At 36.0% G+C, this 27,663-nt stretch overlaps 1 long non-coding RNA gene across 1 annotated transcript in view; it reads left to right on the plus strand.

Moving 5' to 3' along the window:
* The window catches only part of LOC110261978, a 53,362-nt gene extending 32,932 nt beyond the window's left edge, over positions 1-20,430 (plus strand). Inside the window, exons 2-3 of the long non-coding RNA XR_002346393.1 lie at positions 5,439-5,615; positions 18,415-20,430. This is a non-coding gene — a long non-coding RNA (uncharacterized LOC110261978). The remainder of the gene's footprint in view (positions 1-5,438; positions 5,616-18,414) is intronic.

Below are 27,663 nucleotides of genomic sequence, written 5' to 3' on the forward strand. Positions count from 1 at the left end.
ATTACAGACTGAGGAATTATAACAAGATTTCCCTCATATAATTCTAGCTGTTCTCACTCCAAAATGCCTTAATTATTTCAAAGCCATTAATCTAGCTTTTTTGTTTGTTTGTTTGTTTCCTTTTTGTTTCCCCATACATGTTCTGTGTTCCTCGTGTACATTGTGACAATCGAGAGATACATGTGAGAGTTTTCATGAAAGGGACAAGACTAAACTAACAGGAAAGGACTTGTCTTTGCATAGCTGAAAGGCTCTCTTTGTTGCCCTGGGCAGTATATATCTAAGTCTATACATTCCTGTTTTTAGAATTTGTGAATACAAAGGTTGGAAGATACACACAGTCATACTTTACATCACAGACTGTCCATGTGTGATCAGAACCTAGCATAGTATTTATCATCAATAGAGAGCCTTTCATCTTGGAAGTGAAAACTGCAGTCATTTACAAATAATAGAAGAAATGTTTCCATTTATACATAAGCTATAAAATGTTACATGACTATAAGTTCTGTTCTCATTCCCTCTTGCTCTCTCTTCCCTTCTTCCCTCTATTTTTCTATCAGTAGAGTTTGATAGCTGATGTAACAGAAAATTTATCATACTTTAAAAAATATTGTCTTTAACACATTTGTAACTCTTGGTTTTAGAACACCCTCAGACTACTAAGATACAAATCAAAATGCAAAAGCATTTAAGTGACTGGAAATGCAATGTAATATATAATATAACATGATATAATAAATATATCATGATATGATATGTACTCAGAAAAAGAAGCCCGGGAAGAATCATTCTAAATAAATCACTTTAGGGGTCTTGTGGAAAGAAATTCAAAAAGATAGGCAATAATTCTCTAGACCAACTAAAATTGAGGCCTGTGCTACTTCAATTGTGACAGACAAGTCATAAGTATTAAAACATAATGATTAAAGAAGAAAGACAGGAGTTTTGAATATGGGCCTCAATCTGAATTCACAAAGGAAGAAATTTTGATTTTAGGCATTGATTTGCAATTGAGCTGTTTCTTTCAGGGGCAGCTCTATGTAGTGTATGGTGAAATGTGAGGCTGCAAATATTCATTATTAAGGATAATTTCATAAATCTGGTAAGAAATACTGGAAAGGAAAACTAGCTACATGTAATTGTTTGTTTTAACATAGGACAAATGAGGTATTTTGAAACAATGGGGAAGTGAATGAGGACAATTTTATCAAAAATGTAAACATCAAAATATAGGCATTCCCTGTTGGCTCAGCAGGTTAAGGATCCAGCATTATCACTACTATGGCTTGGGTCACTACTATGGCACAAGTTTGATCCCTGGTCCAGGAACTTGCGCATGCTGCAGATGTGGCCAAAAAAAAAAAAAAAATACATTAAATTACCTGAACACAATTTGAAGAGGCTTATAAAACAGAGAAGAGCATATTTGCACATTTTACTTTTTCTTTTCTTTTCTTTTCACAGCCATATCCATGGCATGTGGAAATTCCTGGGGCTAGAGACTGAATTGGAGCTGCAGATGCTGGCCTATGCCACAGCCACAGCAACTCTTGATCCAAGCCCTCATCTGCAACCTACACCACAGCTCATGGCAATGCCAGATCCTTAACCCACTGAGTGAGGCCAGGGATTGAACCCACATCCTCACAGACGCTATGTTGGGTTCTTAACCTGCTGAACCACAACAGGAATTGCTCTGCACACTTTAAATTAAAACAATAGTTGGGAAAATATTAGCCTCTATATTGAGAAACAATGTCTATGTCATATAAACTGTTCAAAGTGATAAGCTAAATACCAAATTCCCCCCCAAAAAAATAAGGAATGTAATTTGATTCAGTTAACAAGAAAAAAATTAATAACGAGACATGGGAAATGACTAGTTTGAGTAGTAATTAAAATGCAATTTGAAATAGCAATGTATAATTTTATTCCTATAAACATACTAAAAATTTCAGAGAAAATGAAATGACTAATGGTGAGATGGTTTTGAAATTATTATATTTTGCTCATGTCAGTATAAATTGTTTTAACCATTTTGTGAATTTATTAGGGCATAACAATAAAAAAGTTGCAATATCTTTCCTTTTTTGCCTTTTTTTTTTTTTTTTTTTTTTTTGATTTTTAGGGCCATACTCAGGGCTTATGGAAGTTTCCAGGCTAGGGGTTTGAACTGGAGTTACAGCTGCCAGCCACAGCCACAGCCACAGCCATGACAACACGGGATCCGAGCCACCTCTGCAACTTACACCATACCTCACGGCAATGCCGGATCCCAGACCCACTGAGGGATCTAATATTTATCCTCATGGATACTAGTTGGATTCATTTCTGCTGAGCCACAATGGGAACTCCAATGTTTTCTTTCTTTGATTCTCCAATACTCATGCCCTATGGGATTTACTCTTGTGAAAATTTCCAAAGAATTAAAAATGAGGTGCATTATAATTTCATAGGGTGGGAAAGGGAAAAATACAAATGATGACTAATAGAGAATTATTTTAATAAATTATGGTGCAAGAACTGAATAGAATACTATGTTGCCATTTGTAATGGATATTTGGGGTATATGGAGACGATAGGTATTTCTCAATAACTAAGAGTTAAGAAAAAAATTTTTTTTTCTAAAAGAGAGTCAGTAAAATCAAAGCATAGTGGATCAGGGCAGAAGGACAATGGCTTTCAGGTAGTCCAAAGTATATAACTGTAACCAGAATGAACTTATTGGCACATTATTTAATGAAAGACTGTGCTGAGAATAGGATTGTTCGGCAATGGAAACAACAACAAAAGGAGAGATCCTGAAGACAAAACAAGTGTGTGTCCATTCAGCACTGGTTAGGACATTATTATCTTGCTTAGAAGTACTTAAAGGAAATATGAGGTCAGGCTTTCAAATTACTTAGGCATTCTTTTTTGTTAATAGTTCATTTAAATCAGGAAACCTCCCTATCGCTAGACATCTCATAGAGTTGTGGTAGCCAGATCAAAGCAAACCCAGGAAGATAGGCTTATATCTTGGTTTCTTTACTTCCCATTGTAAATTAATAAATTGCTATTCTAGTTTTATCATATTTTGGTCTGAGGTTTATTAGAATGAATGAGACCCTGTATTCAATCAGTTCTGGGACAGGGAAAAAATTGGTTGTCCTAGTCTGTAAATGAGGAGACAATGAAAAATTTACCAAGGTAGGTGGCACTTTGTGGACATGACTAATCATCTGGTCCTCCATAGGTGACTCTATTTCATTTTACAAATTCTTTGAGCATCAACACATTAAATTATTGTTATGAATCTATGCAGCAAGCATAAAAATACTTTTGCTATAGTTTTAAGAGAGAAAATAAGTGTAGCATTTTCTGTATCACAAAAACAACAATTTAAAATATACATGAATATGAGCACAAAAAGGGAATGAGGGAAAAGAAACAGTGATTGTGTTAGAGGGACATGCCAATAATATGTATTTTTTTCTTACTGCCATTTTATCTGTTTACTTCATTAAAATCAAGAGAAAAACAAAGGTCTGCATTATATGAATATAAAACATTATACTACTGATGATATTTAGTAATATAAATAATAATATTTAATAATAAGTGCTAAAATATATATTAAGCAATACTTTATTTATTTATTTATTTATTTTTTTGCTTTTCAGGGCTACAGGTGTGGCATATGGAGGTTCCCAAGCTAGGGGTTGAATCAGAGCTGCAGCTGCCAGCCTATGCCACAGCCACAGCAATGTGGGATCCCAGCCACGTCTGCAATCTACACCACAGCTCACAGCAGTGCCAGATAGTTAGGCCACTGAGCAAGGCCAGGGATCAAACCTGCATCCTCACGGATACTAGTAGGGTTCGTTACCTCTGAGACACAACAGCAGCTCCAAGCAATACTAATTTTAGAGGCATTTTCATTTCTGATTGACCCCAAAAAACTATTAAAGGCAATATATGGTAACAAAGAAAGCTAAAATTCAAAATAAAGGTGCAATAGCCACATAACTATATACTTCATACTAAAAAGAGTATTTTCTGGACGTTTTTGCTTTCCAATTCTCCACCAAGTGAAAGCATGCTTTGCCTTAAAAGTCACCTTCCAAACCATATTAAAGATTTTGAATAATCTCTGATAAATTACTTCTAATAAATGTACCAGAAAGTCTGGTTGTAATTTCTTTTTTAACAAGCAAGTTAATTTGCTGGTTTACTTCATTCTTGGTTCTCTCTTTTTTCCGGAGTTATTAAAAATTTTTTTGCATCTCCTAGTTTCTCATAATCAAATTAAAATTTATAAGAAACTAATTCTTTACGGAGACACTCGTTTTTTAAGAAGATTAACATAATGTTTTCCATCTACACCCTTAGCAGGTAAGGGCTTTTATTGAGTATCATGATCTCTGACTTAAATATTAAGTGAAGTTTACTGTGGAAGGCTACCTGTAATGGACTTGTAGAACAAAACAGAGACAAATATAAGCATTACCCAAATATAGCTTTGAGATTTGAATTTTAACCATAAGTATTTAAGTAATTTCATTAAAATAGTGATTCAGTATAAGCAGAGTTGTTATCATTCCACCTCTCTCCTTTCCTCTGTGTTTTCTTTCTTTTAATTTGTCTTTACATCACTGAGTTGCTTAGTAAAAGTCTCCACCTCCCTCTAGAATATGAAAATAGAAGTCACTTTTCACTCATTCTGAGGGAGAAATACTCTGTTAGAGCCTCCACAGTTCTGCGTCTCAGGGTTCATCACTAAAGGCTCTTTTTACCCCCAGTCCTCACTGATTGTCCCACCACTGGCTGGTGTGAAAGCTGAAGAAGCCACTGGGTCTGAGTCAGAGATTGCTTGTCATGTTCAGAACAATTTCTTAAGAATAGCAGTATACAACAAGGAATTGTGGACTATAAAATTATAATAAATTATGGTAGTAAAGGAGTTCCCACTGTGGCTCAGTGGAAACGAACCCGACTAGGAATCATGAGGTTGTGGGTTCGATCGCTGGCCTCGCTCAGCGGGTTAAGGATCCGGCATTGTCGTGAGCTGTGGTGTAGTTCACAGATGCGGCTTGGATCTGACATTGCTGTGGCTGTGGTGTAGGCCGGCAGCTACAGCTCTGATTAGACCCCTAGCCTGGGAATCTCCATATGCTGCGGATGTGGCCCTCAAAAGACAACAACAACAACAACAACAACAACAACAAAATATATATATAGTAGTAGAAAAGCCAGGAGAGAGTAAATTATACTGTGAAAAAGGAGTGGTGCTCATTATGTCCCTGGGTACATCATATCACCAGTCAGTCTTCAAAACTCTTTGAATTCAAGTAATTTGAAACATACTTGGTTAGTCTCTTTGTTTCTCATTCACTACATGTATAGATGTGATTTTAGAGTTAGTTTAAAATGACCTGGTTTTTGTTTGTTTCTAGATGCATTGTATTCTGCAATGACTCTTACTTCAAAGCTCGGGATATATCTGTGGGCACAGATGTATACAGCATATGGAAACATAGACCAAGATAGACCAATTTCAAGAGGTCATAGAAGACATATAGGACAAATATGTCAATACACCAGCCAAACCCCACATCCAGAGTCAAACACAGGTATGTCTTTCCTGGTGTGAAGGGGAAGGGAACTACAATCATGAAAAATATAAACATATTATAAAATAGAAATAGGCATCAAAGGAAGAAACAAGTAAAAAAATATGGAGAGAGATGAATACAGATAAAATGCTTAACTTTGGATACAGGTGGTTCCACCTATTGAGTTGATTTTTTAAAAATAGTGTCTCACAATTAGTTAAGAAAGTAAATTTAAGAGCCCTTTCTAATAAGATAAATACAACTGCCTTTTCCATGCAGACGATCCATGTTAAAATATACCACATGTGGTCAGACTAACGTTGAGTAGTCTTGAGGTTATATTTCTCTGTGAACTAGATTTATATTTATCTAAATATAATGCGATTTTGGATTATAGTAACTTAAAGCATCTGCACTATATTTTAGTTTTTTGTGAGACTGGGATCCACTAAAATATTCTAATTCTATTCACATGATCACTATCCTATATTTCTGAGACTGAGTTTTTGAAATTAAAGAGAACATTTATTAATGACTGCCAAATTTTATCTTATTTACTTTATTTCTTTATTTTAGTGACAATTATTTTGAATGTTGATTCTGTTATGGATTATATTATTTACTGTTGGCAAGGTTTTTCTGTAAAAAACTAGTGAATATTTTAGGCTTTGCAGGCCACAGATCTTTGCTACATATTCTTTTTCTTTCATTAAAAAACAAACAAACAAACATACATACAAAATGTAAAGACTGTTCTTAGCTCAAGGACCATACAGTGGTAGGCGTCAGACCAGATTTGGCTCACAGGCTGTAGTTTGATCAACTGAATTGGTTATCTGACCCCTGATCAACTGAATTGGTTATCTATTGCTAAATAACATATTCCCAAAATGTAGTTGCTTAAAACATCAACCAATATTATCTTTGAGTTTCTGTCAGTCAAGAATCCAGGGCATTGGCTTATTTGGGTGCCTCTGCCCGATAGTCTCTTACCAGGCTATGACGAAGGTGGTGTCTGGCGATGCAGTGTTATGTGAAACTTCCATGAAGAGAGATTCACTCCTGTAGCTGTTGGCGGAATACAGTTCCTCAGGGGCTGTTGGTCAGATGTCTCCTGCAGTTCCTTGTCAGGGAGGCTTCCCTTTCCACAGAGCAGCTGGATTCCATCACAGTCAGTTAGCAAGAGAGAACAAGTATGCAAAATAGAGGCCATAGTCTCTCTGTAACCCATCACTTTTGCTGTATTTTATTCATTAGAAGTGAGTCATTAGGACCAGCTCTCTCACAGAAGGGGAGGGGATCACACAAAGGTGTGAATACCAGGAGGCAGAAACCACTGGGCCATCTTCGAGGCTGCCTACCACATCTATCCACCAAGAATTTTCTGCAAGTTAAACAAAGCATGCTTTATTCATCAAGTTTTTGATAAAAATATTGGATAAGAAGTGTTAATGACAGAGGCATGTGGCATGATTTTTTCCTCTCAGATTTTCTCTAGGCCACTAACAAGTATCACAGATATTGCTGGTTACATTTACATACCTATAAATTCTCAATATAGGTGTCATCTTTTTTTTTTAGGGCTGTACCAGTGGCATATGGAGGTTCCCTTACTAAGGGAATAGGAGCTGTAGCTGCTGGCCTATACCACAGCCATAGCAATGCCAGAACCCAGCTGTGTCTGTGACCTACACCACAGCTCATGGCAATGCTAGATCCTTAACACATTGAGTGAGGCCAGGGATGCGACCCTCATCCTCCTGGATTCTAGTTGTGTTGTTAACCACTGAACCAAGACAGGAACTCCAGTATTGGTGTCAGCTGACTAACACTGTATCATCAGATCCTTGGATATCTCAGGAGACATTTTAGTCAAATGTATTTTAAAAATCACACTAGTTATGTATCATTGAGTAGGTGAAATCAAAGTAAAGTCAGCTACGAGGTCTGTCTTGAAGAATAAAATAAGTCATTGCAATCCTATAGCCCAAAGACTATCATAAAGAGAGGACCAGTTCCATCTGCCTTGCCTTCATAACAGACAGTTTTAGAGAAAATTAGAGCTCATATGAACCTTGGTTTTTCTAACCAACAGGTGAAGCTGCCTTTCTTCCACTTCCATTTATGCTCTCATAGAAAGATACACATTTAAAAAAAATTAATAGCCAACAGAACAAATCGGGGATAAATTATACTTTATAACTATTTTGACAATAAATCACAAGTATAGTTCAATTCAGGGACCTTTTAAGATTAGAGAATACCAGTCATTAACACCTGCCATCTAGATAGCAACCATATACCAATATTTCTACTACTTCAGGAAGGTGCCATAGTTTTAAGTGCTATATCACTTGCACTTATTCAAACTGACAACCCAAATAATTTACAACTCATTCCCCATCAAGTAATATAACAATTGTTTTTGTATACTACATGCCAAATACAGTGCTAAACAATGTTATGTGGATTTTTGCATTAATTTTTCTTAACAACTCTGGAAGGTTGATACTATTACTATGTGCATTTCACAGTGAAATCTTGCATCTTGCCTGTGGCCATTCAGATAATAAATGATGAAGCCAAATTTTAAAGGCTATTAGCCTAAGTCCATAGTACTACTTTTTAAAGCAGAGGCACAAGTGAGACATTTATTTGAAAACCACTAAGGAAACTTCTCAGAAATCAGGTTGAATCATTTACTAGTTATTAATTATTTTTAAGTTTGGCACCACTAGATGGCAACATTTTCAAAAGTTTTTATTGCTTTTTTTTGGAAAAGTAACTTTATTATCATTACAAAATTCAGCTTTATTGAAGTATAATTGAGAAATAAAATTGTAAGATATCTAAATTGTATGTCGTGATGATTTGATGTACACATACATTGTGAAAAGATTTCCCCCCCTTTTAGTTAATTAACCTAGCCCTCACCAATAATAAAATTAATGCCAAAAAAAATTAAACCAAAAATGGATAAATTTCTAGAAATACACAACATACCAAAACTGAGGCATGAGGAGGAAAATCTGAACAGAACAAACACTAGTAAGGAGAGTGAATCAGTAACCAAATATCTCCCAAAAAGGAAAAGTTCAGGACCAGATGGCTTCACTGGTGAATTGTATCAAACATTTAATTTTTTGGCATTAATTTTATTATTGATTGGTTTTCTATGAATGAATTGTTTATCTTTGGTTGGCCAAATTATAATTGCTTTATTTATAGGAAGCTCTTTGAATGGTGTAATATAACAATGGCAAAAATTTAAGCAAATAAAGTTGGAGTATAATGTACTTTTTCTGTTAGTTTTACTTTAAGGTTGAGGATGAGTTCTTATGAAACATAAATTCTTTTCTGGGAGATTTTTCTCTAATGCTACAGTGCTGCCACTAAGTGCTCTTTGTTTGTTTGTTTAATATAAACAACGGTGAATAATTCATTTATTTTTATTAGATTTTTTGTTTATTTTTTAATTGAAATACAGTTGATTTACAATGTTGTGTTAGTTTCTGGTGTCAGCAAAGTGATTCAGTTATATAAATATAGATATAGACATAGTTATATTCTTTTTTTCAGATTCTTTTCCATTATAGTTTATTGCAAGATGTTGACTACATTTCCCTGTTCTATAGAGTAGACCCTTGTTGTTTAATCTATTTTATACATAGTATTTTGTCTCTGCTAATTCCCAAATTCCTGATTTATTCCCTCCCCTTCCTTTCTCCTTTGGTAACCATAAGATTGTTTTTATGTCTGTGAGACTGTTTTATAAATCAGTTCATTTGTATCTTTTTAAAAATTCCACATGTAAGTGATATCATATAATATTTCTCTTTTTCTCTCTGACTTACTTCACTTAGTATGATAATCTCTAAGTCCATCCATGTTGCTACAAATGGCATTATTTCATTCTTTTTTATGGCTGAGTAATATTCCATGGTGTATATGGAATATTATTCATCTTATTCATTCTTCTGTTGGTGGACATTTAGATTCCTTCCATGTCTTGGCTATTGTAAATAGTGCTGCTATGAACACTGGAATGCATGTGTCTTTTCGAATTATGGTTTTCTCTGGATTTATGCCCAGGAGTGGGATTGCTGGATAATATGGCAACATTATTTTTAGTTTTTTGAGGAACCTCCATACTGTTTTCCATAGTGACTGTGCCAATTTACATTCCTACCAGCAGTGTAGGAGGGTGCTCTTTTCTCTTCACCATCTCCAGCATTTATTATTTGTAGACTTCTTGATGATGGTCATTCCAACTGGTGTGGGGTGATTTCTGGCTGTAGTTTTGACTTACATTTCTCTAATAATTAGTGTTATGGAGCATCTTTTCACGTACCTGTTGACCATTTGTAGGTCTTCTTTGAAGAAATGTCTATTTAGGTTTTCTGAAAATGCAAATTATTTATTTATTTATTTAGTCTTTTTGCCTTTTCTAGAGCTGCTCCGGCAGCATATGGAGGTTCCCAGCAAGGGGTCTAACCAGTGCTGTAGTCAGTGGCCTATGTCAGAGCCACAGCAACGCAGGATCCAAGCCACATCTGCAACTTACACCACAGCTCACGGCAACGCCGGATCCTTAACCCACTGAGCAAGGGCAGGGATCGAACCCGCAACCTCATGGTTCCTAGTCGGATTCGTTAACCACTGCGCCACAATGGGAACTCCAATGGAAATAATTTAAAAGCACTTTTCATAAATAAAAGCCTTTATGACTTTACAAATAAAAATTGTAGTGTCCGGAATGCACCTCTCTGCCTTTACATCATATGCTCTTGGACATACATGTTTTATTTTATATTTATTTATTTATTTATTTTTGTCTTTTTAGGGCCATACCCATGGCATATGGAGGTTCCCGGGCTAGGGGTCAAATCATAGCTGTAGCTACCAGCCTACACCACAGCCACAGCAACACCAGATCTGAGCCATGTCTGCAACCTACTCCACAGCTCACAGCAATGCTGCATCCTTAACCCACTGAGCAAGGCCAGGGCTCGAACCCATGTCCTCATGGGTACTAGTCAGGTTCGTTACTGCAGAGCCACGATGGGAACTCCTGGACGTATATATTTTAAGGCCTAACTTACCTATGTAAATTCCTCCTTTATGATGTCTCTCCTACTAATGCAGACAGTTTCATTCTTCTAACTGTGCCATCACAGCATGATATACATGATCCATTTGAGCCTTTGATATATTACCTATGTCTTAGTGATATACTCATGGGTCTATTCTTCTACTCCATTTGGAACATCTCAAAAGTGGTCTTTTCAAAATTTATATTTGTATCAACACAGATACAAATATGTATGGTCCACATACCACTCAGCATCTGTCCACAGTGCCTAGTATTATACCTGACATAGCAGTTTTTCAATACCAGAGTTTTTAAAAAATGACATAATATTAACACATCACAACCTATTTATCTAATTCTCTACTAATGGTGTTTGCATTCCACCACCTGCTGCTTGCACATTTTTGTTATTACATGCAATGCTTCAGAAAACATCCTTGTTCCTATTGTATGTATGTGAGAATTTCTTTAGAAATTCTGGAGGCACATTTTGTGGATCATAGAGTACATATTGTATGTATAATTTCAATCATAGTTGATGCTTGTTATTATTTTTGCTGCTCATCTATTAATTTGCCTTTCTGTTCTTTGGGAACTTCCTATTTATAAATATGGTAGGATGCAGAGCCTATTGTCCTCTGTAAACACTGAAAATGTCAAACACTTGCTATCTCAGCTTCCTTTGCACCTAGGGTGTGGATACGTGATCTTAGCTTTGTATTTGGAATTGGGAGTTAATGCATCAGATGAGAGGAACTCTGGATAATTGTGCATGAAGGTCATTGCACAAGATTAAATTTTATAGCAGTAGTGCCATCCATACTTTTGGCCGGCAGTTGGAATACAAAGACAACTCTGCAGTGCAGGCTCCAACAACTGTTGTTGGTGATATCACTGTGTTCTTATTAAACCATTTCAATAGTGTGATTTTTTTTTTTTTTGTCTTTTTGCTATTTTCTTTGGGCCGCTCCCGCAGCATATGGAGGTTCCCAGGCTAGGGGTCAAATTGGAGCTGTAGCTGCTGGCCTACGCCAGAGCCACAGCAACGCAGGATCCGAGCGTGTCTGCGACCTACACCACAGCTCACGGCAATGCCGGATCCTTAACCCACTGAGCAAGGGCCAGGACCGAACCTGCAACCTCATGGTTCCTAGTCAGATTCGTTAACCACTGCGCCACGAGGGGAACTCCCAATAGTGTGATTTTTGGCACTGTTTTTGGTGAAAAGTCCTGTCTAATTGTCTAGGTTTCCTATTGATTCTATGAGCTAACAAAAATCCTTTTAATAATTTCTTATTTTGTTTAAATAAGTTAAACTCGGTTATTTTTTTGTTTCCAACTAAAAATGCTGACTAGTGTAGATGACCTCCAGGAGTGGGCTGGTGGTGTTGTTTCTAAATTTGCCCAGGAACTTCCATATGCTGCAGGTATGGCTGTAAAAAGAAAAAAAAAAAAAAAAAAAAAAGGTAAAATAGCTATGAAGAAACTTAACCAAGGAAGTGAAAGACCTAAATTATAAAACATTATTGAAGGAAATTGAAGATAATTCAAAGAAATTGAAAGACTCTCATGCTCTTGGATTGAAATAATATTGTTAAAATCTCCATATTACCCAGAATAATGTACAGATTTAATGAAATCTTTATTAAATACCAAAGATATTTTTCACAGAAAAAAACCAAATAATCCTAAAATTTGTGGGGGACCACAAAAGACCCCAAATAACCCAAGCGATCTTGAGAAAGAACAGAGTTGAAGGTATCATGCTCCTTGACTTCAACCTCTACTACATAGCTAAAGTAATCAAACAGCATAGTATAGCACAAAAACAGAATAGAAATCCCAAAATTAAACCCATGGACATATGGTCAATTAATCTATGACAAAAGAGGCAAAATATAAAAAAGGGAAAAGACAGCCTTTTCAATACATGGTGCTAGGAAGACCGGACAGCTACATGTAGAAGAATGAAATTAGAATATTTTCTCATATTGTGTCCAAAAATAAACTCAAAATAGATTAAAGATCTAAACGTAAGACCAGAAACCATAAAACTTCTAGAAGAAAGCATAGGTGTATACTCTTCGGCATAAATCTTAGCAATATATTTTTAAATCTCCTCAGGCAAAGAAATCGAAAGCAAAAATAAAGAAAAGGGACATAATTAATTTAAAAGCTTTTTGCACAGAGACGGAAACCTGCAACAAAACAAAAAAAAGACGGGGAGTTCCTATCATGGCTCAGCAGAAACAAATCTGACTAGTATCCATAAGGACACAGGTTCGATCCCTGGCTTTACTCAGTGAGTTAAGGATCTGGCCTTGCCATAAGCTGTGGTGTAGGCCGCAGATGTAGCTCATATCCTGTGTTGTTATGGCTGTGGCTGTGGCCAGCAGCTGCAGCTCCATTTTGACCCCTACCTTGGGAACTTCCATATGCTGCAGGTGTGGTCTTAAAAGCAAAAAAACAAAAACAAAGAAGCCCTCACCAAAACCAAAAAGACAACTTACTGAGTGGGAGAAAATATTTGCAAATGATATATCTGATAAGGGGTTAATAAACAAAATACATAAAGAGTCCATACAACTCAATATCAAATAAACAAGTAATCCAAATAAAAAATGTTCAGAGGATCTAATTAGACATTTTCCCAAAGAATCCTTCAGATGGCCAATATGCACATGAAAAATGCTCAACATTGCCAATCATCAGAGAAATGCAAATCAAAACCACAATGAAATATCATGTCACACCTATCAGAATGTCTATCATGAAAAAGATAATAAATGTTGTCCAGAATGTGGAGAAAAGGGAGCCCTATTATCCTCTTGGTGGGACTGTAAATTGTTATGAGCCATCGTGGAAAACAGTATGGAGGTTCCTCGGAAAACTGAAAAAAGAATTACCATATGATCCAACAATTCCACTCCTGGGTACACATCCCAAGAAAATGAAAATACTAATTAGAAAATATATGTTTATAGGAGCATTATTTACAACAGACAAGTTATGGAAGTGACCTCAGTATCCAACAAGAGATGAATGGATAAGGAAGCTATGGTATATACATGCATTCAGGCATAAAAAAGAATGAAATTGTGCCTTTAGCAGCAATAAGGTTGGACATGGAAAGTATTGTGCTTAGTGAAGTAAGTCAGACAAAGACAAATACTGCATTTTTTTTTTTTTTTTTTGTCTTTTGTCTTTTCAGGGCTGCACCTATGGCATATGGAGGTTCCCAGGCTAGGGGTCTAATTGGAGCTGTTGCTGCCAGCCTATGCCAGAGCCACAGCCATGTCAAATTGGAGCCGCATCTGTGACCTACACCACAGCTCAGGGCAATGGCAGATCCTTAACCCACTGAGCAAGTCCAGGGATCGAACCTGCAACATCATGGTTCCTGGTTGGATTCATTTCCGCTGCGCCACAACGGGAATTCCTGCATGTTTTACTTATATGTAAAATCTAAAAAAATTACAACAAACAAATGAATATAACAAAACAGAAACAGACTCATAGATACAGAGAACAAGCTAGTATAAGTGGGTAGATGGGTTGGAGGAGGGGCAAGATAAGGAAAGGAGATTAAGTGGTACAAACTGCAAGGTATGAATTAAATAAAATACAAAGATGTAATGTATAACACAGGGAATACAACCAATACTTTATAACTTTAAATGAAGTATAATCTATAAAAATATCAAACCACTATGCTGTACCCCTGAAACTAATATAACATGATGTCAGGAGTTCCCATTGCAGCTCAGGGGTAATGTACCTGACCAGTATGCCTAAGGACTCGGGTTCGATCCATGGCCTCGCTCAGTGGATTAGGGATCTGGTGCTGCCATGAAGTGTGGTATAGGTCACAGATGTGGTTCAGGTCTGGTGTTGCTGTGGCTGTGGCTGTGGCTGGCAGGTACAGCTCTGATTCCACACCCCTAGCCTGGGAACTTCCATAAGCCGCAAGTGCAGCCCTAAAAAAGGCAAAAAAAAAAAAAAAAAAAAAATATATATATATATATATATATATATATATATATATAAAATAACACATAACACACTTAATGAACTTTATTGCATTTTGTAAAAGAATGATGTAGGAGACTAAATTAGTAATAAATTTTTTTTGAAAAATTAAGAAGCTTCCATTTCTGTCATGATCAGGAATCCATTGAATCAGGAAGTTACCTCCTGACAGCCTGTATACAGAAGCTTCTCTATTGCCAGCTCCAGAATTACACCACCTCTACTAATTTGGAAGTCATCTGCAGTCAGGACACTGCTGCTGCTTTTTACTGGCTGGGGAACCACACCGTTTGTCACAACCCGCCACAGCACGGTGCCTTGCCCCCTGCCTTCTTCCCATTTAATTCACTTCCAAATTAGTTTCATATTAGCAGAGTTGCATAACAGAGCCCAAATCACATCTGGAATCTGAGCAAGAGAGATTCTGGGAAATACTGTGTTTTGTATGGCTTCTGCCTGCTCTAAGGAGGTGGAACAGTATTGAATGAGCCAATCCACATTGGTGTCCGTGTGTAACTCTTCCTCATTTTTCTGTTATCAAAAACAACTTGTATAAGACAGGAGTAATATACTTCTTGAAGGTTTAATGGAACATACCTGTAAATTTTTATTTTTAGTTTTTTCAAATTAAAAAAAATTTTTATGACCATGCTCAGGGCTTGCGGAAATTCCTGGGCCAGGAATCGAATCTGCATTACAGCAGTGACCCAAGCTGCTGCAGTGGCAACACTGGACCACCAAGGAACTCCCATACCTGTAAATTTTTGTCAGGGAGAATCTTTTACACCTACCAGTTAAGTTTATTTTATGTGTGAGAAAAGGGGTAAGAGAAGTTATATATATATTAATTTATAGAAGAATAAAATGTCTTTGGAAGCATTTCTAAATAAATGACAAATAAATGACACACGTTAAGATACTTTTGGGAGGGATACTGGGTAGTTGGAGGATGTGGTGGGAAAAAGAGAATTGTTTATCATATACAGGTGGAGTATTTGGAGTTTAGAACCATGTGAATGTATTATTTATTGAAATATAAAATATAAAAAACCAAAAAGTGTTGACAAAACTTACACTACTACCTCATGATTTTAAGGAATTCTTTATTCATTCTTAATATGCTTGTTTTTTTTGTGACTTATCTTTTTCTCTTGATTGCTAAAAACTTGTTTATTAGCATTTTCATATAACTGTCTTTCAGATTTTCTATTCTTTTAAATTACTTTGTCATTTCTTCAGTTTCTGAGTGTAACTTCATTATTTCCTTCCTGGAACTACTTTGTTGGGTTTTCTCTCTTCTCCTTCTAAATACTTACTTAACAAATTTCATTCCTCCCTCTCCCCCCCCCCCTTAAATGCAGTTAAGACTGTAAATTTCCCTCTAGGTACACTCTGGGTGCACCCTATACATTTTATCTACAGTACTTTACTTTTTTTGTTTTTTTTTAAACTGTCAAGGCTATTTTTATTGTTCATTTCATCAAGCTGAAAAATGCCATTTGTATGAGTTAATATTTTAAATGCAGTAGACCCTAGCTATTCTGGCATTTATTTTCATGTACTGCATTATAAAATAAAACAGTAGATACATCCTTCTGGTGTGAAAATCAAGGAAATGAAATCAATACACTCATTTTGATACCTCAGTTAAATATTCCCAGGGAGGCTTCTCTACTTAAAAATGACGAAAAAACCAAAAAGCTTTATTAAACCCGAACTACCATTGCAGCTACATCACAAAATATCTTAGTTCACAATTTTTGTTTTTGAGGTCCAAGATGTGACGGCTCAAATTTTGTCTTGTTCCTAAACTTTTCTTTTTTTTTTTTTTTTGGCTGTGCCTCTGGAGTGTGCAAATTCCCAGGCCAGAAATCTAACCTGTGCCTCAGCATTGACCTGAGCTGCTACAGTGATAATGCCAGATCCTTAACCCACTGTGTCACAGAACTCCCTAGATTTTTCTTTTTCCAGTTTTTTACTTTCTTCAGATTCTTGACTTTCTTCTCTTTATCCTTTCATCCCATCAAAACCAGAGGAAAATCTGAGACTTTATCATTGACACTTATTTGCAGTCTGATAAAATTCAATCCAAAACTAGTTTGAATTTCAATCACTCATCAGCATTTAAATCCTATTCTCTATTTGTGGGTTTTAAAAGTATCTGCAAGAGAATTTCCCTGGTAGTTCAGTGGGTTAAGGATCTGGTTCGATACCTGGCCTGGGAATTTCTGGATTCTGTGGGTATGACCAAAAAAAGGGGGGGGGGTATCTGCAAGAAATGAGACCATATATAAAGGAAGAGTCAGTGAGACCCTTGAAATCTCATAAAGCACATAAAATTGAAAGTCCTGAAAAGAAGCCTAAAGTTTTTCTTTTAGGGTGACTCAAAATGAAAGGCCAGATAAATTGTCTTATCTATGACTATCTCCTCTCAACCCTGTTCCTTTGAGGAGACTGTTCAAGGTAGAGCCCAGTTCTTAGGACTTTTGAGGATGCCAAATACTTGTGCCTTTCTGGATTTGTCCCAGCACTATTTGTTTGTCAGATTATTCTTTCCATATTAGTGGTCTTGGCACTTTTGCCTAAAATCTGTGAACCATAGATGCATGGGTTCATTTCTAGATTCTTTATTACATTAATTTATATGTTTGCCCCTATGGCGATACTACATTGTCCTGATTACTGAAGCTTTGTGGTAAGTTTTCAATGATATCTTACATCCCAGTTTATACCAGTTTTGACATTTACACATAATTTGTTTACTTTGGGTTGTATGTAAGAGGTTGTTTGTACTAGGATATCCTAATAATTTAGAGTTTTATGGTTAGAGGCAATAAAGCAAAATGGTTATGAGCACAGGGGTTTAGACTCATTTAGACCTGGATTTGAAATGACTGACACATCCAGATGTGGAAATGTATAATCCTCTCTGAGCTTCAGTTTCCAATCTTAAAATGGGAACAATAATACTTACATTAGTAGATTTTTGTGAGGATTAAATGCATTGATATTTAGAAAGTGCTTTATTTTCTTGGACAGAGTGTTATTTTGCACTATATCTATCAGGCGTGCACAGTTATAGAATATTGGTTTATCTTTTGATTAAGAAAATGGCAATAAACTCCTAGGTATTGGGAGCTTATTTTTTAGCAAATATTAGAAAAAAAATAAGAGCTCATTTTTCTCAGAAGAGCAGAAAAGTAAAGCAAAACTTCCTGCAGAGAACTTTGGAGAGCAGGAGGCAGAAAGAATCTGTGTATGATCCTTCTTCAGGAATTTAAGAAAACTTCTTTCTCTAATAATTCTTTTAAAATAGTTTAAATAGTTGGTCTGCCTGCAGAGGCTTGTAGCCTCTTTTGCAGACATCAAGGAATGTACTTTCAAACAGCCTCTTGGAATCCTTTCTCAGAATGTATTATTGTGTATGGGCCTCTATGAGGGAGGGAGCAGGGTAGGTTTGTACTTAAGCTTTTTCAGCCCTTAGATCATAATTTCAATTTCATTTTAAAACATAAATTAAAAAAACATAAATCTTTAAAAAACAAGTATAGCAGAGTTTAGAGAATACAGCATATAGCAACCAATCTACAAAATTCAGGCTTAGCACTATTACTGTATTGAAAAGGTCTTGGGCTCTTTCTCTGTCATATTTGAAAAAATATTTGTTAATAATTTTCTTTACCAAATGTCTCCTAGGAGGAAGCTTCAATGGACTCATCCGCAAGTAGCTCAACTGTTAAAAAAAAAAAAAAAAAAAAGGATGCTGGGAATTGTGAACATTCAGCGATGCAACACGAGGTGGCACTCTGGTCCCAGGTAAGTCATCAGATAAGGATAAGCACCTTCAGGAGAATGGTAGGTCTCAACGCCATTGGGAGAGATTGCCCGACAGGCTGATCAGCTAACTGGGCACAGAGCCATAGGTGGGATTAGGAAAATATGCTGGAACATTAGGGCAGAGGGCAGAGAGTAGTATAGCAACAACCTGAGACAAATAACTGGTGTCTGGACAGTGCTTTATAGTACACTGATTAGTTACATTTATTATTTATTTAATCTTTGTAACAATCATCTTTTCACTGCTGCTCCTTATACATGCCTAAAGCAAATATTAGATAATGACATATATGTGTAGAAATAATCGCTCCCCGTGGTCCTCAGGAAAAAAATCCCACTATGTCTCCAATCTTCATCTTTTCTTCATTATTAAAATATCTGAAATCCCTGAAATGCATCCTGCTCTTTTGTCTCTGTGATTTTGTGCATGATAGTGTTCTACCTAAAATGTTCTTTGTCCTTTCATCTTCATGGATGGTTTTTGCTCCACCTTTGTGAGTCAGCGCAGATATTACCTCCTAGAAGCTTTCCTTCACCAATTCCACTGGGCAGGAATGTAAGGATTGAAGCTAGAGTAGGTACGTCAAGTATCTAACAGTGTGTAGATATCTAACAAATGGTATCTATTGTTATACAAATCTAAGCAATTTAGTCTGTTTACATACCAAACATTTTCATTTCTTTGTTCATGAGTAATGATTATTTTCAGAGTCTATTTTGAGGCCTGTTATGTTTTTATTGTTAGGATGAATGCCTCAATATTTCCACTGTGGAATTTTCCCCTTTGTGTAAGTGTAAGGTGTCATTTTCTGTTTTGTTTTCAGTGTTCTTCCTGATTAATTCATCCAATAAATACTTTATTTGTTCCTATGTACAAGGTGCTATTCTAAGCATTGAGGGTATAGGATATGAAAACAGATAGCATAAAGGAGAACTTATGTATAGTAATTCTTAATATTTGATTATTCTTCAAAATTTCAAGGTTAAATTGCACCAATTCTATAATGGTATCCTGGTAATAATGATGACTTTCCTTGATTATGACTGATAGATTGATCTCTGCTATTTTCAAACTATAGTTTATATTAGTCATTTCCAAATGCATTAGCCATTGCCCACAGTAAAACTCCTCTGCTAATTAACACTGCCTTAAAAAAATCCTCTTGATATTTATTATTATATTTTTGGATTAAAAAAAGTTTTCCAATCCATCAGAGGACTCTAATGTCAGCCACTATATTTGTCCCTTTTTTGAGATCTTGTGGAGAATTGTGAACTAAAGCCTTTGAATGTCAGGGTTCTGGCAAGAATCAGAAGATACCTCAAAGCAGGCAATTAAGAAGAGAACTGTTTACAAAGTGTGGGCAGAGTTTAGAAAAGCAAACTATCCCAGGGTTAGCAAAATGAGGGGACAGTACTTCTCCTAGGCTTTGAGAAGCAAGGGGAGGGAGCAGGTACTGGGATTCAGAGAGGGTAGCTATCTGAAAGGATTGCCTGACCAGGGGTAAAGCCTTCTACAGCGTGACCAAGAGGCAGGGAGCCTGGGAAATTAGTATTCTCACCTCATTCTCCTACCAACCCCAATCTGCCACCAGGGCTTCCTACTGACATAACCCCCTGGAATCTAAATCTAAAGGGTAAAGGATTCAGTTGATGCAGGTCAGTCTTCTGTGACAGATCAGGGTGGAGAAGGGTGCAGTGCGGATATTGAGAAACAAGTGGAAGAGAGTCAGCACAGGCCTTAACTTGTTCATAAATGAGAAACCTAGCAATTCATCTTTTTTAATTAAAAGGAATATGGGAGTTCCCGTTGTGGCACAGTGGTTATTGAATCCGACTGGGAACCATGGGGTTGTGGGTTCAATCCCTGGCCTTGCTTAGTGGGTTAAGGATCCGGCATTGCCGTGAGCTGTGGTGTAGGTCGCAGACATGGCTTGGATCCCCTGTTGCTGTGGCTCTGGTGTAGGCTGGCAGCTACAGCTCCGATTCGAAATCTAGCCTGGGAACCTCCATATGCCGCGGGAGCAGCCCAAAAAATGGCAAAAAAGACAAAAAAAAAAAAAAAAAAGAAAGGAATATGAATTTACCCCTAAACTTTGTTATCTTTTCTGCAAATTTGTCTTCTTTTCATGAAAAAATATCCTCTCTCCCTGCTTTTTTTCATCCCCAATTTATTCAATCAACATTTATCAAATTCTTCTTTGGGCAGGTTTTGGGAACCCTGAAATAAAGACACAGTATTCAGTCTTAATGTCACACCATTAGATGGGGGTTAAGAGAAATAAATAAACCATCACCTTATGGAATACTGTAAACGTGATGAATTAGGGGAAAACACAAGGGAAGGAGAACTCACAGGGTCACTAGTTTGTCTGGGAAGGTTTCGTAGAGGAGATGATTTAGGCAGACTCCTTTTTTCTCTTTTTCCATATTTATGTAACTTTTAGATCTTTAGTCCAATATCTATAGTTGATTACAGGGCTATACATTTTCTTTTCTTACTTCTTTTCCAATTTCACCTTCTTAAATCTTTTTTTAATGGTTAAGATGGTAAATTTTATGTTGGTCCACTAAAAGAAGAAAATAGTAGATTATTATTAACTTCAGAAAAGTATAAAGCAGAATGAATATTCATTCATGATCCTGTTAATTAGGAGCAACTACTTGACCATTTCCTTACGTTGTTTTTCTTATTATTTGCTTATTTTTATTTTTAATTTTTAAAAAAGAAGCTATAGTCGATTTAGAATGTTTGTTAAATTCTGGTGTACAGAAAAGTGATTCAGTTATACATGCCTACATACATATATTCTCTTTCATATTTTTGTTTCTTTTTAGAACCCACAGCATATGGAAATTCGCAGGCTAGGGATTGAATTGGAGCTGCAGCTGCCAGCCTACACCACAGCCATAGCAACACCAGATTTGAGCCAAATCTGTGTCCTATGCCACAGCTTTTGGCAACACCAGATCCTTAACCCACTGAGTGAGGCCAGGGATCAAAACTGCATCCTTACAGGTACTAGTCAGGTTCTTACCCCTCTGTGCCATAATGGTAACTCCTATATTCTTTTCCATTATAGTTTAAGATACTGAGTATAATTCCCTGTACTAAACAGTAGAGCCTTATTGTTTATCTATTTTATATGTAGTAGTTTGCATCTGCTAATCCCAAACTCTTAATTTATTCCTTCCCTACACCTTCATCCTTTTGGTAACTCTAAGTTTGTTTTCTGTGTCTATGAGTCTGTTTCTGTTTTATAAATAAGTCCATTTGTATCATGGTTTAGATTCCACATATAAGTGATATCATATGGTATTTGTCTTTCTGTTTTACTCTGCTTAGTATGATAATCTCTAGGTCCATCCATGTTACTGCAAATGGCATTATTTCATTCTTTTTTATGACTGAGTAGTATTCCATTGTATGTATGTATGTGTGTATGTATATATATATATATATATACATATACACACACACACATATATATATATACATACACCATATCTTTATCCATTCGTCTATTGATGGATATTTAAGTTGATTTTCTTTGTGTTGGCAATCGTAGTGTTGCTGTGAACACTGGGATGCATGTATCTTTTCTTTTCTTTTTCTTTTTTTGGCTTAAAACAACATATATGTAATACCTCAGAATTTCCACAGGTTAGGAATCTGGGTACCACTTAGCTGATTCCTCTTCTCCAAGTCTCACAAGGCTAAAATCAATGTGTCAGGCAGGCTTGCAGTCTCATCCGAAGCTTGAGTTCTCTTTCAAGTTAATGTGGTTGTTGGTAGAAATCAGTTCCTTGACAAAGTATGACTGAGCTCCTCAGGTCCTTGAGGCTGCCCCTTCCATAGGAATTTGACAGCATGATTGTTTGCTTCTCCCTTGAGAATCTCCTATTTAATTAAAATTTTTTCAGTGTTTTTTAAAAAAAATTTCTTTTTTATGTCTTTTTTTTTAGGGCTGCACCCACAGCATATGGAGCTTTCCAGCCTAGGGGTCAAATTGGAGTTTCAGCTGCTGCATACACCACAGCCACGGCAATGCCAGATCCAAACTGAGTCTGCAACCTACACCACTGCTGGTGGCAACACTAGATCCTTAACCCACTGAGCAAGGCCAGGGATGGAACCTGCGTCCTCATGGATACTGGACAGATTCATTTCTGCTGAGGTACAATGGGAACTCCTAAAATTTTTTTTATTGAAATATAGTTGATTTATAATGTTGTGTTACTTTTAGGTATACAGAAAAGTGATTCAGTTATATATATTATTTTTTACATTCTCTTCCATTATAGGTTACTACAAGATATTTAGTATAGTTCCCTGTGCTGTACAGTAGGGTCTTGTTGGTTATCTAGTTTATATATACTAGTGTGTATATTTTAATCCCAAACTCCTACTTTATCCCTCTCCCCCCTCCTCTTTGGTAATCATAAGTTTGTTTTTGATGTCTGTGAGTTTATTTCTGTTTTGCAAATTAGTTTGTTTGTATCCTTCTTTTAGATTCCACATATAAGTGATATTAAGATATTTGCCTTTCTCTGGGTTACTTCACTTAGTATGATAACATCCAGGTCCATCCATGTTTCTGCAAATGGCATTATTTCATTCTTTTTTATGGCTGAATAACATTCTACTGTAGATATGTACCACATCTTCTTTATCCATTCATTTTTCGATGGACACTTGCAGGGCTTCCATGTCTTGGCAATTGTAAATAGTGCTGCAATGAACATTGGGTTGCATGTATCTTTTTGAAGTATGATTTTCTCCAGATATGTGACCAGGAGTGGGATTGCAGGATCATATAGTAGCTCTATTTTTAGTGTTTTTGTTTTTGTTTTTTGGCTGCATCTGTGGCATGTGGAAATTCCCAGGCTATGAAACTGCACCACAACAGCAACCTAAGTTTTTTTTTTTTAAGGTTTTATTGAAGTATAGTTAATTTACAAGGCTGTGATAATTTTTGCTGGACAACACAGCGACCCAGTCATACATATACACATATCCATTCTCTCTGATTCTTTTCTCATATAGATTAGATTTTTAAAGAGTCTCCACACTCTTTTCCATAGTGGCTGCACCAATTTACATCCCACCAATAGTGTAGGAGGGTTCTCTTTTCTCCATACCTCTCCAGAATTTATTGTTTGGGGACTTTTTAATAAAGTCCATTCTGACCAGTGAGATGATACATGATTGTCACCTTCTTAATTATGCTTTATTAGGCTGCTTAAATTGGACATCAGCAATTTGTATTGCATGAATTGCTGGGCCAATCTCTGGAACTATTTTTATAATCTTACATTTGGAATGACCATTGTGATACTATTCTATTTGAGTGCAGGGGGCACAGGGAATTTTAGTGTTTTTGGAATTGCTTAATTAGAAGCTGTGACAGTCTATGTAGGTGTGATTTACTTATGTAAGTATCATGTTAGTCTGGTGAAAAGGGGGACCCTATCTGCATAGGACATGTTTGTTCATGCAGTTAAGTTTTTTTTTTTTTTCTTTTTACAGTCACACCTGTGGTATATGGCAGATCCCAGGCTAGGGGTTGAATTTTAGCTGTAGCTGCCAGTCTACGCCACAGCCACAGCAAGCAATGCCAGATCCAAGCCACATCTGCAACTTATGCCTCATCCCTGGCAATGCCAGATCCTTAACCCACTGAATGAGGCCAGGCATCAAATCCACATCCTCATGGACACTATGTTGGGTTCTTAACCTGCTGAGTCACAATGGGAACTGCCCATGTAGTTAAGTTTTAATACTATCTTGAACCACCATGAGCAAAAATTTTGGGGCACATCTCTGAATCCTGCCTTTAGATAAACTACAAAGCATGGATTACCATGTCAAATGCAATAACATTTTTATGGTTCTTGATATATATTGCCACATTGTATTCAGAAAGTTTGTACGCTATTGTACATAAATATCATAAGCTTTCAATATCACTCTGAATAGATTTGTTTTTATATTTTATAAATCTTGTTTGCTCCTTTCTGTTAGCTGTCTGTTCATGGCAGTTTTGCTATAGCAATGGCCTTTTACCCAGGCCACACCTGCAGCATATGGAAGTCCCCAGGCCAGGGATCAAACCTGAACCACAGCAGTAACCCAAGCAGCAGCAGTGCAAAGCCAAGTCCTTAGCAGCTAGGCTGCCAGGGAACTCCTCCACTTTCTTTGTATATTCCCAGAAGTAGCCTTATTGTGCCACTAGAAATATGAGCATGTATAGCGCTATCCTCTCCCCAGAATCTGGGTCCCAGCTTCCTCCAAGATTCATTATACTATTTGTCTATTTTATGTATGTGAGAGTTTTCTTTCATATGTTCTGATAATCTCACATTTTCCTGTGGTCCATTTTCTATTGGCATTAGAGTTTTTATTAAGATCTGTGTCCCTTGGTTTATCATGCCTGGAGGCAGAAATCTCCATTAGTATTATTTTAATCTCTTGTAATTTTGGTTGTGTGTTCTTTTCAATAAAATTTTTTAGTAATAAAAAAGAAGTAAAGACAGTTATAAATTAGAGTTAGCTAAGAGGAAGTGCCAACAAAATGTAATGTGGACAATCTGGTAAAATCCAAACAACTTCAGCACTTTAATTAACTAAGTTCTTATACCAAAGTTAATTATTTGGTCATGATAAATATTCTATTGTTTTGTAAAATGCTAACATAAGGGAAGCTGGATGAAGGATTATGGAAAACTTCTGTACATATTTGTGACTATTCTACAAATCTAAAATTAGATCAAAATAAGAAGTTGAAAAGCATTGTCCCTGCATATAAAAGTACGTTGTTTTTAAAAAAAAATTTATTGAAGTATAGTTGATGTAGAATGTTGTGCTAATTTATGCTGTATAGCAAATTTATTCAGTTACCTACCCACACACACATGTACATATATATTCTTCTTCATTATGGTATATCACAGGATATTGACTATAGTTCCCTGTGCTATATAGTAGGACCTTGTTGTTTATCCATCTTATCTAATCCCAAAGTCCTAATTCTTCCTTCCCCCTTGCCAACCATAAGTGTGTTCTCTGTATCTGTGTCTGTTTCTGTTTCATAGGTATGTTCATTTGTGTTGTCTTTTAGATTCCACATATAAATGATATCATACGGTGCTTGTCTTTCTCTTTCTGACTTACTTTGCTTAGTATGATAATCTCTAGGTACACCCATGTTGCTGTACATGGCATTATTTCATTCCTTTTTATGGTTGAGTAATATTTTTATGCAGTATTTTTTATGGCTGAGTAATATTCAGTAATATATATATATGTATATCTCACATTTTCTTTATCTATTCATCTATTGATGCACATTTAGCTATTTCCATGTTTTGGCTATTGTAAATAGTGCTATCAATGTATGTGTTTTTGTCTGGCATATTAACTACAATTGAATTTGAGTAAAATATTTCGGGTTCTACTCTTTATTATTTGTGTTCTGCCATTTCTGAACAACATTTTTAAAAGACCTTGAATAAATTGCAATGGAAAATGTTCCCCTTTCCATTGTAATTACAATCTTTATGAAGAGAATATATTACTGTGGTTCCCCTTTCCTCCCTCACTGATAACTTGTCATGAACAGAGAACATCTGAAGTCTAATGTGTCAGATTCCCCAAATGCATCATACTGAAATATTAAAGATAGAGGATTGTGAAAAAACTTTTTTTTTGCTCCAATTCTGTCTCTAACTGAAATATGGTTGACATACTATATTAGTTTATGGTACAGATACCTCAGTACCATAGATTTGACATTCTCTCTCTCTCTGTTTTTCTTGATCAGTTGTGCCAGAAGCTTGGAATTTTTGTTAATGTTTTTAAAAGAACCATATTTTGCATTTTATGAATTTCTCTGTTGCATCTTTCATACTCCATCAACTTCTGCTCTTACCTACATTGAATATATTAGATCTCCTTCTGCCTTCTAATATCCTTCTGAAGTTCCGGCAGATTTTAATAGGAATTGGCTGACAAAAGAGAAATACAATTTTCATAGTCGCTGTTCCAGCTTTACAAAATACAGAAAAGCAGAATGGGTTTGGAGCTGAGAGATAATTGTTTTAAGAACCAATCATTATGATTCAAATGATATATTTTTGGAATTTAAACTTTATTTTCAAGTGGAAAAAAATATAAAATTTATTCCTTCTTTTTCTCCCTCCTTATCTTTCTCCTCTTCCTCCTCCTTCTTTTGTTATAGCTCTAGGCATAGGTAAAATAATGATTATATTTGGAAGAACTGAAAAGGTTGTGCTATTCAGGTCTTTCTAAGTTTACATTGCATTCTTGAAACACTACATTTGATGAAAGATTTAGTTAGCTGCTCTTGAACTAACAGCATGGTGAGTGCTAGGAGCCAGGTGCTTAAGTCAGATCTGGGCTTGAGTTCTGGCTAACTTACTGTGTCTGTGGCCTTGGGTAAGTTGCTTAACTTCTCCAAACCTCAACTTCCTATTTTTCTATGAGTGTTAAGTGAAATAATACCTGTAAAAATAGGGTTTAGCACAAGATAAGTGCTCAGTAAATATTAGCTTTTCATTATAATTACATATATCCAACTGCTATGGAATATTTTTCCTCTCATATAAAACACAGTAAAAATGCTTTTCATCTACTAATGCCCTGAAGTCCAAAGGTAGAAGAACTTAATGTTTAAAAGCTACCATGGCCATGGAGTGAACATTACATGAAAAAAACAAATATTTGGATAAATACCAAGAAAGCCACAGGTAGTTAAACTATTAGCTGGCTGACAACATAATTCAAATTGCTTAATGGTGTACAAAGGCAATGCAAAACACTCTTTTTAGATGTGTCCTATCTTCACATTTAATTCTTTCTAAGGTATTTAATAATTAGGGAAATAAGATATTTTTATATCATTAGTATGTGTGTTGTACTTACCTTGAGATATTTTTGATTCCTAGAAGTCAAAGAAACAATTTTTAAAGTGCTATTTTTTCTTTTATATGAATGCATTTCTTGTCAATTTCTTGTCTTATAGCTTATGCACTGCTTAAAATGTATGCATTAGACATTTAAATAATTGTCTGTAAGAAGCAATAGCA

This window comes from Sus scrofa, chromosome 8 (genome assembly GCF_000003025.6).
Source record: "Sus scrofa isolate TJ Tabasco breed Duroc chromosome 8, Sscrofa11.1, whole genome shotgun sequence".
Lineage (NCBI taxonomy): Eukaryota > Metazoa > Chordata > Mammalia > Artiodactyla > Suidae > Sus > Sus scrofa.